This window comes from Plectropomus leopardus, chromosome 13 (genome assembly GCF_026936395.1).
Source record: "Plectropomus leopardus strain MGB_pleo_1.0 chromosome 13, ASM2693639v1, whole genome shotgun sequence".
NCBI lineage: Eukaryota > Metazoa > Chordata > Actinopteri > Perciformes > Serranidae > Plectropomus > Plectropomus leopardus.
This window is the reverse complement of record NC_142188.1, coordinates 30,797,501-30,812,370: the sequence shown is the minus strand read 5'-3', so window position 1 is coordinate 30,812,370 and position 14,870 is coordinate 30,797,501. Positions and strand designations below refer to the sequence as shown.

Here is a 14,870-nt window from a genome sequence, read left to right as displayed (position 1 = left end):
CTCCTCCGCACCCCCCCTGCTGCTCCTCCTCTTCAGATGGAGACAGGGGACTTCAGGGGTAGGGGGAGGTGGGGATGGTGGTGGGGGCATGGAAGGCATAGGTGGTTGTGCGTTGAGGCTTAAAGTTGAAAATAAGGCAAGGTTTTCTCAAGATTCCTTTGGGGTGATCTCGTCCAACGTGGCATTGTAGGAATGCAGATGCAAGGGTGTGTTAGGTGTGCCATTGTGATGGTTTGTTGCTCATGACAACTTCATGGATGCATCTGTACCCTCCCAGGAAGTAGAAGAAGAGTGTATCAGAGTCGTTAGGGAAGGTCTTTTGGCTTACAGGTCAGCTGGGCTGCCAACAGTAGAGATTGCCTGGTTTCAGGGGATAAAAGGTGGATCGGAGGTCACTTTCGCCTTGGTTACACCTTGATTGAGATCAAAGCTCCTCCACCATCACACACAAATGAGCTGGTCCAGTGCTGTGGGAGGTGATGGTTAAATGTTTTGGCAGCCAGGTCAGCAGACGGTCATCTGCTGACCCACCAGTGAAGGCTGGAGTTATCTGGAGCTCTCCCAGTGATGAATGACTTAGTGCAAGAAACTGCAACCTTGCACCAGCTTGTCGGCTGGGGTTCCACACCATTGCGGTCATGAACTCACATACACACAATATATAGCTGCACACTAAAGCTAGAGGTGAAAGGTTATTAGGGGTGAAGAAAAAAGTGTTGTTTTAGTGGATTGGATTAATGCACAACATAAACAATCTTTGGTTGCTGCTGTTATTTAGCATTACTCCACTTAAGGTATGTGGCTGATAGAATAGTTCTAAATGTGCTTGCTTCCAGAGGTTGCGGAGAGCCCCACAACTGTAATGGCAGGTGCCCTGGGTGTGAAACAATAATTTAATGCCCAAAACCTACGCAAATGAAAGTGGAACTGGTTGCCTGGTGTCCCCATTCAATTTTATTGGTCATTTGGACAAGTCCTGTAGTTTTTATTTGTGTCATAGTTGGCTGTTCTCATGGACTGTTTGTACTTATACCTACAAACTTGTATTTAACACATGTAATCTTGAGCCAATAATTTGTATCTATGTAATTGGGAGGATTGTGATTAACTGACTAATGCAGTGCTGAAGCATCACTTTGACATAATAATAATCAAATAGGAAAGCAGCAGCACAAGGTTGTAAAACTGGTCAAACATAGCAATACAAATTGAAAGTTGATATACTAAATCAGGCCCCCAGGAAGCGTGCTGGACTTTGAAGCCAATATGACATGGTGGCAATACCTGAAACCACAATTTCCAGGTCTGTCATGTTATGACATTGGGCCCAGAAAGGTTTTTCCCATAGAATAACATTGTGAAAGGACGTCTGTAAATCAGCCAATACGTTTCTTTTACTCGTCATTGTGTTTTGATCATTTGGTTTAAAAAAATGTTTAGAAAGTCTAGAAGACCCACACGGTTAAATAGTCAGCTGAGTTTGCAAATTGTGCTTGCTCTATGGGCCCAACATTTCTGAAGATCCAGTTAATTTTACACCTGGAAAGTCAAACATTTTTGTCTTTATGTACCAATAAGCAACTTTAACTGAAATGAATGGGAACCCGGCTCCAGTTCTCTTGATAGATCTATGACACAAGAGGGAGAAGTAAAATAACGAATAAAGGATAACAGACATATGCCTAGTGGAATTATCATCTGTGAAACTGTTAAACTTTTAGTCATTATATTTATTACCTTACATCTGTTTTAAATATAAAAACTATGTGGAAATCAGAATATAAAAACATAATTTACATTGCAAGTATTTCATTTTAGGTGAATAATTGTAGGCAATGACATAAGTGCTGCTTTAGTTGTTTACCATTGTTTTCCTAGTTAATATATGCAACTGTAATTTAACTCCAAATTAAGTGTGAGGCGTCTACATTTAGATTTATGTTTGACTCTATAACTTAATGAATATGGGAGATTTACAGACACACACAGCATACACACTGTGTTTATGCTGTATTTAGTCATCTGTGGGCACTGGGACCGAGGCAACCTGCTGCGTTGCGTCCCGATCTGTTGGGGCCCAGATGGGAATATGAGTCCGACGGTGTTTGTCAGCGAGCCCAGATAGGCTCGCTAACCTCCTGCACCTCCTCCTTCCTTCCTTCCTGTTCTCCCATCACCCCATCCCACTCACTTGCCCAACCCAAAAAGCAATACTAAACGCAGTAATACCTCTGTTGGTCCCCACTGCGTGTGGTGTTGCTGAGGTTACCCACTCAGAAGCCTCAAACAGTGTCTCTGAGATGAGGTACGGAGAGGGTTTGATTGAAAGAAGAGAAAGAAGGAGAATCGGATGGGGAGTCCCAGGGTGGCTGTGTTGTGTCCGTCTGCCGACTCCTGACGTGACTTCATTTAGATTTATATCAGCTGCTAAATTAGAATAATCACTTCTAGAGCACTGCCGGCTTTACCTCATTTCTTACTCTTCGGTGTGTTATTTTGTTTCTCTTCCTCTGTTTCAGCTGTTTTCAGAGGCCTCTCTCTTTTCGTGTCTCCTTTTTCTCCAAACATTATTGCTCTTTCTTAAGGAGATTATCTTTGTTTTCCCCTTCCTCTTTATATCATCTCATGGCCTTTGCTGTACTCTCTATTTTGATGTCTCTTTTTATTTGAGATTACTTTTTTCCCCCATTGTTCAGGAAGCAAGTTTTCTTTTTTTAGGACAGCAAAGGCATGACCAGCCTCACTCTCCCACTGATTGGTTAATACTCAGTGCCTTTGTTGACTGTGTTGGTTAGGTTTAGACGGTACGAGTTAGATTGGCAGTGTGAGTACATCGGGTCATGCCATCACCATTCTTGGCAAAATTAATTTGGCTTCAGAAAAGGTTGTACCGCAACAGAGGTCTCATTTTGAAATGCAGAATTTGTAAAAAGTCATTGGAAATAATGTCCTGAAACAATTTGTTGCTGAAGAGATTAACCCAGAAACAGCAAATCATCAACATTTTTGTAATTTATTTAGCAAAACAATGATAACAATTGGCTGTTCTGCCTCCACATTTGGTGACTTAGTGCCCCTTGCCAGACTTTTTATTTTTTCCTTTAGTTTAACACGCACTTTGACCCAGAACAGGAAGTCAGCCATTTTTAATTTCAGTTTGTAGCCACATATGTTTCCTGAATGGTCAAGCGTTTGAAGATATAACCAGTAATTGTTAGTGCAAGGCACTGACAATCTCACAACGGTTTTGATCAACGGTTTTAATTGCGATCTAAAAAAAAAACCTGAAAGATGTGGAGCTCTTGGTGAGTTTCTTTAATTATTCAGTCTGAGCTGTTACACAAACACAACCAACCAATTGGTCGAAAAGTGGGTAGAATTTTCGTTGACCAAGATTGTCTTTGGGTGACTAGAGCTCTAGCTTTAGGGCTACAAAACTTTGACCTTCTCCCTGTTTCCAACAGTCAGCATTGGTTTCTTTTAACCATGACTGCAGTCTCTCTTAAACCCCTAAAAAGTCATTTTTGTTTCTAAACCTAACTAAACTATAAGGTTGTGGATCAGAAAATACTACTATTCATATTTTGAAATGCATTTGGAAGACAGTGCAAGACAAAGTTATCCTGCAGAAAATGCTTATATGCATGTAGGTAATTTTAGAAGACGTGCAAACACCATACTTTGCTGTTTAGTTTGGAGGACTTTTTGGACTGAACTGAGCAAGCAGTCAGTTTGTTGAATTTATGAATACTCCAGCTGTGCACAGTCATGGATTATTTGTCAGTAATGTATTCTGTTTGCATTGTATTGTTACATGTGACCTTCTCATTGGGAGACACATCTAAGTAAAATCCTCTGTGATGATCAAGTTAAGTCAGACTCACTTGATTTACTGAAGTTGCTATCACTAGGAAGGAACAGTATAATTCCACTTATCATTTTTAAGTTGTAAAAACAAAATACCACAAAATTAGGTAAATACAGCTACATTTTGAGTAAATATAACAATTAAATGTTAAGTAAACATAAATTAAGAGTAATAGTTATATTCACTCATATTTTTAAGGCAATTCTTTTTTTTAAGTAAGATTTGTCAAGTCAATTTTATTTATAAAGCCCACTATCACAAGTCACAGTTTGCCTCACAGGCCTTTATAGTGTAAGACATGTATGTATGTATGACATCCCTCTGCTCTTAGACCCTCACATCAACAAAAGATACCCCCCCCCCCCCCCAAAAAAAAAAAAAACCTATAACGGGGCAAAAAATGTAAAGCAGTGTACAAATAAAAGCTACCGACTAGAAATCAATTTTACCATCTCCACTCATGTTTTGTACAGCCAATTTAATTATATCTCTACAGTCGTGGTCTTGACCAGTCTTAAAATACAATCCTGAGTCGTCTTTGTTTCTGAAACTGGGGAAAAAAGAGCATAAAATGCAGTTGAGTCCCATACAAAAAGCGCCCAAAATTGGTCTTGAAACGATCCCAAATATTACAACACTGGGATGATAATAAAATACCTTTGGCCTAGGAAATTAATATCTCATAAATAATAATTCTTCTCTCTTCTTGTTTTACTTTCTGCATCTCATATTTTGTACCAGATTATTTAGATTTCTGACCAAAAGGTACAAGAACAAAGAGCTTGTCTTCCACTTGAAAAGTACATCTGAAGCACACATGAACGCACCATTAGCCATTATTTGCACAACACTGATCCTCCACCGAGCCCTCCGACACGGTGCCAGATGCGTTTGCTCTGAGTTTTGTGACAAAGTTGGACAGACTGGATGTGGCTGTGGCCAAAATGTGGCTGCTTCCCCCCTCTGTGAGGTGACAGCAGGGCAGCCCGATTTAACAACTGGGTCATTCCCAAAAGGAGCCCGGTGGATGTTTGTTTTATGACTTATGAGGTTTAGTTCCTGTGCATGTGCGCACAAGCGAACAACAAGGACAAGGAAGCACAAATGGACACTGGTGAACGCACACATGGATATATTACACACTTTTGCGGCGCTGTGCACACACACATGCAATGTTAAATACACATGGAAAGTAAATAGCCAAGTAAAGCAATAAACACACATGCACTCATAGTCGTTCTGAAACATGCATGATTTCGAATACATACACTAGCATGAAGGCAAAAAACAAACAGAAACATACATACAAGTGCATGGGCACACACACACAAACACACAAAAACATGGACAACCCTCCCTTCTAAGCACTCACACACACGCACACACACACACACACACACACACACACATACACACACACATACACACACAGAAGAATCCTCAATAGTGCTACTAGTCCTAATAATGCTGGAGTGTTGTGGCAACTAGGCTTTAAGCTACAAATTGACTGCTAGCCGCGGGTGGGCTCATGTACCGGCTTACTACTGCTACTCCACCACTGTCCATTCAGCCAGAGGAGACTGTTAGACAGATATATGGCCACTTAATTGGCCCATGATGGCAGTGTGGCGGAGTGGTGATCGCCAGCGGAGTGCTAGACACCAGGATGATTAGGGGCCTGTGTGTGTGTTTTTGTGTGAGAAACTGTAAGGGTGTGTGTGTGTGTGTGTGTGCATGGGATAGGAAGCCAAGCTCATGGTCTGGGCTCTCTTTTTGTGTGTGTGTGTGTGTGTGTGTGTATATATAAAGGGACTGCTCAGCCCAGCAGGACAGCGCCAGGCCTGGACTTATTAGTCACTCGTCTCGAGCTGTCAACCCACACAAAAGGCATCAGACGATTAAAAAAATGAACAGCCGCAAACATATTCTGCACACTGCTAGTCTTCTGCTATGTGTCAGGTGTGTGTGCGTGGGTGTGAGGTTTATGGTTGCCTTTGTGTGTGTGTGTGTATATGTGTGTGCGGACAGTGGGGAAATTTGTGTGTGTGTGTGTGTGTATGTGTGTGAGACCGTCTTGATGGAGGCCTATTTTCCCTCCGAGTCCACTCTTTCTCTAAGTGGGGAAATCAATGCAAATAAGGGAAGCGGGGAGGACTGAAGGAGTGAAAAGAATGACAAAAAAAAGGGCTGAAAAAAATGAAAAACAAACAAAGGCTTGGATTTAAGAAAGAAAAAAACAGAGAGAGAAGAAGCGAGGGGGAAAATGGGATGAGAATGCCCATTAAGGTGGGAAATTGGAGCCCTTTGCTGTTAAGCATTCTGCTTGTGCCCATATTTCCCTGATGGTGGTGCGAGATTTGCCGGGCCCCGAGTTATCCAGATGAGACCGGCAAGAATTAAAACGCCATATGTTCAGGACGGCACCTCGGCGCAAATCAAACGCTCCTGTAATTTCTCTCAATACAAAAGAGGCCCCTAACATTAGGCTCTCTCCGCTTTGCTGGTTTGTTTATTTCCGCCCTCTTTTTGTCATGTTGATGGGGCGATTTATTCTAACTTAGTGCCGGCTTCTGCTGCTCTATAGGTTGTGTGGAGGTACGTGTGCAGACAGCATGTTGGGCTGTAGGTGACTGACAACAGTGTAGGAATCTCACTTTGACCCAGTGGGCTTTTCATAATGAATTTTCCATATTAGAGAGCTTCAATCTTCTTTATTTATGTCACATAGTAAAGAGAAAAGTATGCTTACCAATATATCTTGTTTTTATTCCTTTATACCGTATTTGATAATTCAGTAAATAACAAGAAAAGGACATTTTGGACTCTTTTGGACTTTGTAACATTACTTGGTATTTCTCCGTGACCCTTAAATTGTGTCTGTATCCTGGGAGATATAGTCATTTGACAGGCCGTGGAGGGAGGGGGCATTAAATGTTTGAACTTGATAATATTGTGAAACACTAAACAGGGAGATGGGTCAACTACTCCGGTCAGTGAATTCATGCCAACATTCAAAAATGTACTCATCATAGGTAGCAAAATCCAAAATGTAATCCTACGTGAACAACGTTGATGTCCATGATGTATGTGTATGCATGTATGTGTAGACAAATTTAAAACTATTTTCCTCACATGTAATTCTCTGCATAAAGAAGGTGTGAATGTTTATAGTGGAAGGGTGCAAACACTGCTGGATGTAACACCCTTGATTCCATCATCGAATAGGGAGTTTCAAATGTTTTAATGCAATCCAACAAGAACTTTTGAGCTAATGCCAGTTACACAGCAGTGTCTAACATTTGGCACATGTAGATAGTTAGCATAATGTAAGCTAACATTAGCGACCCAAAGGTAGTCATACCAGACCCAGTTAAGCTGCAGCAGCAAAACTCCTGAGTATGAGCTTCACACTGTCCACATTCCTCTTCATCGTCATTACTAAAATAAATAAATAAATAAATAAATGGACTGTTTTAAAGTCATCCATCAGCTATTACACTATTACACTATATGAATGCGCACAAATTCAACCACACAACTTTATGAAGTAAGAACCTTTAATATAACATTTTTTGGGCATGAAAACATTAAAAAAAGCTTCAAAAGTGTGTCAGTCCTGAGCCATGTTTTTTTGCTGACACAAAATTTATTTGACACAAAAGAAAAACATCAGCTGCTGCCATCAGTGGGAGAGAGGGGCACAGGTGAATATAAGCCGATTCCAGTGTCTCAGTAATAACTTGGTACGTCCCTACTTTGTGTGCATCCACACCACTGCTTGATACATTTTTTTACTCATTTTTATCTGAGTGTATGAGCAGTTCAATGCATCTAAATTAAACTTTCAATTTGCAGTTTTGCGTGTTTGAGTTTTTTTTTCTTTCAGGTTGCATTAGAAACAAAGATGTGTGTTCTAAAGTTTTACCCCTGACAGCACCTTTGCAGTGCTGTGATCACAAACTCTCCAACCTGCATGCACCCACCCCACCCCACCCCCCACTGTCCACCATCACCCCGTCCAATAACGTCTATCTATCACTATCTATTTTTTTTAAATGTTGCCCCAGCCTCGTCAGTCCCCATCGGCCCGACTCGCACCAATAATTGTGTGTTTTCAACCTCTGCCGCCTTCGGCTAATTTAACCACAGATTGAAATGGAATGACCCCCTCCCCCCCACACACACACACACACACACACCCCTCACCACCACCACCACGCCCCGCTACCTCCACCACACACACACACACACACACACACACACACACACACACACACACACACACACACACACACACACACACACACACACACACACACATACACACGCGGCCGGGTGGCAATCAGGAGTCTGAATGGACTGTGTTTCCTCGGCAGACATAAGGCTGATTCCAAAGCTAATAGTCATTGTTTGAAGTGACACCGCTGCCCTGGCATTTGCTTAACCTTCTGTCTTATGCACAAAAGGCAGAGTCAATGCACAATCCCTGCTTAATTAATATCTTCCCTCTCTTTCCTTTCTCCTGCTCCTCTCTCCACCCGCTTTCATCCCCGCACAACCACACAGAGAAAAAGAGACATTGATAGTATAATTTCTACATTTTAAGGCTAAAAAAGATGTTTATGTTAATGTACCTCTTTTTTTTTTTGTCTTTAACAGATCAACAACCGACAGCGCTGTATGGGGACATCCTCCAAGTCTGTGTAAGTCACCTTTTATAAATATGGAACATTTTAATAGATAACAACCTTTGCACCTAGAATCTTTGAGGTTTTTGCAGCAGCAAACCTAACTTTTTAAACGATTTCTGTCGTCAGTAATACATATTGACTGTAGTAGAATTGTGTGTGCGCACGCGTGTGTGTGTGTGTGTGTGTGTGTGTGTGTGTGTGTGTGTGTGTGTGTGTGTGTGTGTGTGTATAGGTCATTCTTCAACTATCGCCCATTTGGATGTGGAAAGTTTTGGGATATCTTACACATATTTAGAGAATTTTAATCATACAGTATTTTTGTATAATACTTAAGCTGCCATTTCCATAACCGTATTTTTTTTTCCATCACAATGAACAAACTGATGGAAATGACTTTTTTGAGAACGATATTCTCTCACTTTTTTTTTAAAGGTGATGATATTTTAGCTTACTGATGGCCATTTTAATGATAGCATCAAAGATACACAAAATATTCAATCTACTTTTTTTTTCTTTTTTTTTTAGAATTTGTACATCCAAAGAAAATGTGAGGTATACAGGAATGAATACATATAAACTTATTCTAGATTTAATAGAAACTCACCTTGATTTCTGTGCTCCAGCAATGTGCCCTTTCTTCACATCGCTATTGGTTCCATCACCAAGTGTACAAACTCTCAAGAGAAAAATCTCTAAATGTACATTTACATGTACATTTACACAATGTACATGTCTTTTTTAACCTTCCATTAAATACAAATTTTTTTATAGAATAAAAATAATGACTGATCTGACTTTCAATTTTTGTTTTGTAAAGAAAATAGATAATAATAATAATAATAATAATAATAATAAACCTAAGAAATGTGTTTTTGTTTTTCTTGACTTTGGCAGGAACACAGAAATTAGGATAGTTAAAGTATCACCCATGCAGTATGTATATAAATAAGCTGGACCAGTAAAACTAATGTTAAAACTAATTCCACTACTGTGCAGTAACACATCACCACACCAAACCAAAGTGGAAGCTTTTAAAGAAGCATGTCAGGTTATCCCCTGCCTTACAAATCATTTACAAATTGATAGTTTTAGCAGTGTTTTAGCAGTAGGGTCCTTCTAGTACTCTTTATATATCGAAGTCTGATGCAGATTATTTGGTACGCAAGCTGCTGATTGACAATATCTTTAAAGATGAGCACATAACATTTTCAATGTTTTTTTAAGGGAGTTAGATCCTGGAAAAGCCTTTAAAGCGGCATTTTACATGAAGTACTTGCTGTTTAAAGTGCATCAGTATGAGGTGTGCAAATCCTGTGGCCAGAATTGACCCTTTTGCGGCCCAGTTCTGGCCTGTAGGCTGTATGTTTGACAACCCTGAACTATACCATAAACACATTAATCAAGGTAGGGAAAAGTTAGCTGAACGTCTTTAATTTCAAATGTAATTTGATTTCTATAACAATTTTAAAACTGATTTGTTGTTACTGCCAGTAACCACACATGTGACTAAATCAACTAGGACTGAAATCTTAAGTATTATGTCCTTCAAAGCTGGAAAGTGGAGAGAGAAGATAAAAAAGGACAATAACAATAGCTTTGGCTGAGCTTTACGGACAGGTAAATAGATAGACACGTGCAGACAAATACGTCCATACCAGGAGCAAAAGAAAAGGGCATTAGATGCGTTTGCTCAACATCTTCACCCCACAATGTCTCCGTAAAAGCACACATTGGTCTTTTCAGGAGGCCTCTATGTTAAATCCACTTTTTTTCTCACAGCCCTCCTACTCTAGACTCCACAGTCCTAAGTAAGAATCAATGCCTAGTTAAGACTGAAGCCCTGCCAATAAGCCCAAGCATAAAGCAGGAGGTAAACAATGCCACCGCTGCTCTCGGTCTCCGACAAACACTCTGAATCTTAATCCCTCAGCTCTGATGCTTTCTCCGCTCACTTCTTTCTGACCCGTTCTTTTTTTTTATTTTCGTGTGATGTTTTATGAATGCTCCATCAGACCAGAGGGCAAACCTAATCTACTCAGTCAGTGGGAGAGACTGCACAACAGTGACAATGTGACTAATCAAAGAGGGGAACGGCTGACGAGAGACCGCATCATAAACAAACACATTATATGCATTATTGCTGCAGTGAAATTAAATTACTCATTCACATACATTGTATGATTATATTTGAGGGAAAAGCTGTTTGTATACTGTTGCCCTGAGCTTTCAACCCTTGGAGTTGCTGTGTATATTACATCTTGTCCTGATTATAGGGATTGTAATGCAGCAATTTTATAATGCTGATTACAGTTTGACAATAATGGGCACACACACCAGTATTCATACTTTTAGATTGAAGCTGCTGATGGCTATCATTTAGGCAGTAGTTAGGCTTAATGTTAATGCGAAATTTGAACTTTTGCATGTCAAGAACTTTGTGCTTGTGCCAAAACTTACTTTTTGTCATGATGGCTAACAACTGAGACTGTATCCAGCTCTTCACCGCCTTCCACATCAATATTCCCATGACAGAGTCAACTATTTCTACGCGTCTTCTTCTGTGATGTGTAGATGTGATCTCCAGAACACCTTGAACCACCTTCTTCAAATTTAGCACAAACATTCACTTGGACTCTGTGGTGTACTGGTTGAATTTTGGATTTTATTGATCTAAGGTCAAGGTCTGTGTGACCTTGTCTTTCTCAATCTTGTGAACACGATATGTTACAGACACCTTGAGGGGATTTATTTGAATTTGGCACAAACGTTCGATTGGACTTAGTGATGAAACAATTGGATTTTGGTGGTCAGCGGTCACAGTCAGTATGACTGTGCATAAGTCTCATTATTGTGAACGCAGTATTTCAAGTAGGCCTTGAAGAAGTTTCCTAAAATTTGGCACAGACTCCAATTTGGACTCAGTGATGTACTTATTAGATTTTGGTGGTCATTGGTCAAATGTCAGTATGACCTCGTCTTTCATCTTTCTTATTCTTTTTAACATGATATCTTGCCAATGCCTTAGGCAGTTTTTTTTTCTCGTTTGTTTCCAAATACACATGTCCTCTTGGACTTAGTGATGTACGAATTAGACTTTGATGGTCAGCAGTCAAAGGTCAAGGTCACTATGACATTGTTTTTCTCATTCTTGTTAATGTGACATCTTAAGAACACCTTGAGGAAATTTCTTTGAATTTGGCGTAAATGCACAATAGGACTCAACAATGAACTGAACACTGAATAGATTTTGGTGGTCAAAAGTCAAAGTTAGTGTGACCTTGTATCTATCTCGTTATTGTGCAAAATTTCAAGAAGACCTTGAGGGAGTTTCCTCAATTTTGGCCCAAATGTCCATTTGGACTCAAAAATAAATTGATTAGCATGTGGTGGTCAAAGGTCAAAGTTACTTTTACCTTGCAGCATGTTTTTGGCTGTAACTCAAAAATTCATAGGACAAAATTTCACACAGATGTCTAATGGAATAAAATGAGGAAGTGATCATTTTATATATGCAAAAGTTCATAGGTTCACTTCACTGTGACATCATAATTTTATGCAAAAACACTTTTTGTGGCCGATACTCAATGTCATATGTCAGATACAGAAGGAGAGACATTTGATCAGATACTGAGTTGGTGAAACTAATCTTGGGTGCCCATTTTCAAACTGTGCTGATTGTGTAGATCTTCTGTGCTGCTTGAGGGAAGATGTGTCTGCAGCATCCATGTTTTCACATACATAGATGTACACTGTAAGACCCTTGCAATGGACAAATGACATACAGAGCATGCAGTAACAGGACAGATAAACAATACATATGCACAAAAACATGAATATGTCACCCCGTTCCATAAACTGGTATTTAAAAAAGGATAATGTGCAGTAAGAATGTGCGTACCTTGCAAATATGATATACGCTGCTGATATGATAAAGAGGAGATTAAATACATGGTAATAGATGCAACCTCAGTATACATTGTTTAAATGTTATATGCTAATTTCACTTGTTTTTTTATTATTTTGGTAGGGCACACAACATTCAGTAATATGTCAATCCAAGGCATATTTATAAATATATTTTTGAATTATTTTTGAGTACTTTTTATTTACATTTTAGACACCATCTCTTGAAGTATTTGACTGTTTAATTTTATCTCAAATTGTGAAGCACTTTATAGTGTATTTTAATATGAGCGCTAGAAGGTAATCATAGATCATCCGTTCTGACGTTTAATAATGGTGATTGAGATAATACCCCGTTGATGGTTTACAGGCACATGTGATGAATTAGTGGTAAAGAGCCACAGCAGAGTGTAATGACAGCTGTTCTGGGGCTGCTGGAGAGCCATACTGATATGATACCGTCGGTGAAGTTGCAATTCTTTCTTGCCGTTTGACAGGTCTTATGAGTGGTGGAGTGGGCACAAGTATCAATATGCCAACAGAGTTTAAGGCGCGTTTCGACAGCCATTCATGGATGGCTGTGGCAGTTCAAAGGAGGCTCATTCACATGCACCTAGATCCATAATGCAGCAATGCAGACTTATCAGGGGTGAAAATTGAGAAAACGATGCAAACCCCCTTAGTGGTCCAGGCGGCATGGGAAGAACATTTTTTAGAATATCAGCTTTAAAATGTGGATCTATAGTCAATTTCAGCATGAGGATCCTGGGAAAAACTTACCTTGTAAGTAATGTCATCCTACTGGCTCAAATGGAAAAGCAGCGCCTTCTTCTCCCTTAATTCTCTGATTCTAAAATGGAGCTAGAACTAATGAACATTTAATTTACATTGTAAGTAAATTATTACAAATGCTGCCACCTGTCTAGCATTTACTTACACATCATTTTGTCATCATGGCGTTGTTAAACAGAACATCATCCTAGTCTTCATAAATTACCTTTTATGTGTAACATTTTAATAGATCACTACTTTGCAGTTATGATCTTTGAGGTTTTCAAAACTGCAAACTTAATTTTTAAAGCTATTGCTGTGTGTTGGTAATACACGTTTACTGTATTTCATTAAGCTAAATTTCTAAACCATTATCTCATAAACTAGTCTCATGTTCTCAAACATGAGCATAATGTAAATGGCACATCAGATGCTAACATTAAAGGCGAAGTTAGATGGCACTCTGGCTGAGGAGCTCTACTTATGTTGTAATCCTCTGGAAAATGATAACATTCCCAAATTTAAATGAGTAACACAAGTCCCAGTGCACTCAGTAACATTATGCACATATAATTTTTAAACCCAAGAAGAACATTTATGCCTAACATTGTGATGGCTAACAGTAAACTAAACAGTCACAGTATTAACAGTCACAATTTTATAAAGTAGGTGTTCTATTAGGTTACTGATAATGGCAAAGATAATGGAAGTACATTCATTTGTTTATTTTAATCATGGATTATTAGAAATATGCTTTGTTTTAAAAGTAGGCCTAGCAAGTGGTCACACGGTGAGAAAAAATGAATTATTTATAATTCATGATTTTAGGATTCATTAGAATTCAACTATTATTTAGTTAGATTTTTATTTCAACATAATAAAATAATAGCAAGAAAATCAACACTAGAATGCTGGACGGACATATTCAGTAAACAAACGTATTTCATGTCAAAAAAAGGAGTAGGAGGAATGGAATACTTATCAAATGCAACTCACTTTTTTTCAGTTTTTTTCAAGGCAAAAGTTAATTTCAGTTTCTATTTAAATATTCTGAATTTCTGCCCCAATAATCACCATGCACTCCTTGGTCTAATCAAGCAAGAATTAAGACAAAAACAGATCGATTTGAATAAAATACACACACACACACACACACACACACACACACACACACACACACACACACACACACAGACATCACAGAACAAAGAAAAATCAGAAAACAAAGTCACACTATCAAAAGTGACCTATCTGTCATGTATCATATCTTACTGCCGATTCCCCTCTGTGTTCTTCCAGCTAATATCCTTTCAATATATTGTTTTTAAAAACAAAAAAATGTTAAATGTTCTACATGTTTTCCATTCCAAACTACAGCTGTTTCATAAATTATTAACCCCTTTGACTGTAATACAAAGATATTTTGCATTTGTCCTCCTATAACTGTTTCGTTAACAAACAAATTCCTCTCAGATACTGTAAACTTTCTTTCATTTGAAACAACAAAAATGTTTTTAGGTCATAGATGATTTTTAACTATATACATGATTTGAACCATTTTTAAATCAACCAGATCTTTGAATTTAAGTGCTTTGAATTTGATTTAAAAAATGGGTTTGTTGGTTCTCTGTAAGTGG

General features: G+C 38.9%; 1 protein-coding gene across 3 annotated transcripts in view; it reads left to right on the top strand.

The window, feature by feature from the left end:
• Positions 1–14,870, top strand: part of LOC148187749 (uncharacterized) — a 425,509-nt gene that overhangs the window by 378,212 nt on the left and 32,427 nt on the right. For all 3 annotated transcript variants that reach the window (XM_088086772.1, XM_088086769.1, XM_088086770.1), the window contains one exon: positions 8,528–8,571. The gene's annotated coding sequence lies outside the window, so the exon portion shown is untranslated. The remainder of the gene's footprint in view (positions 1–8,527; positions 8,572–14,870) is intronic.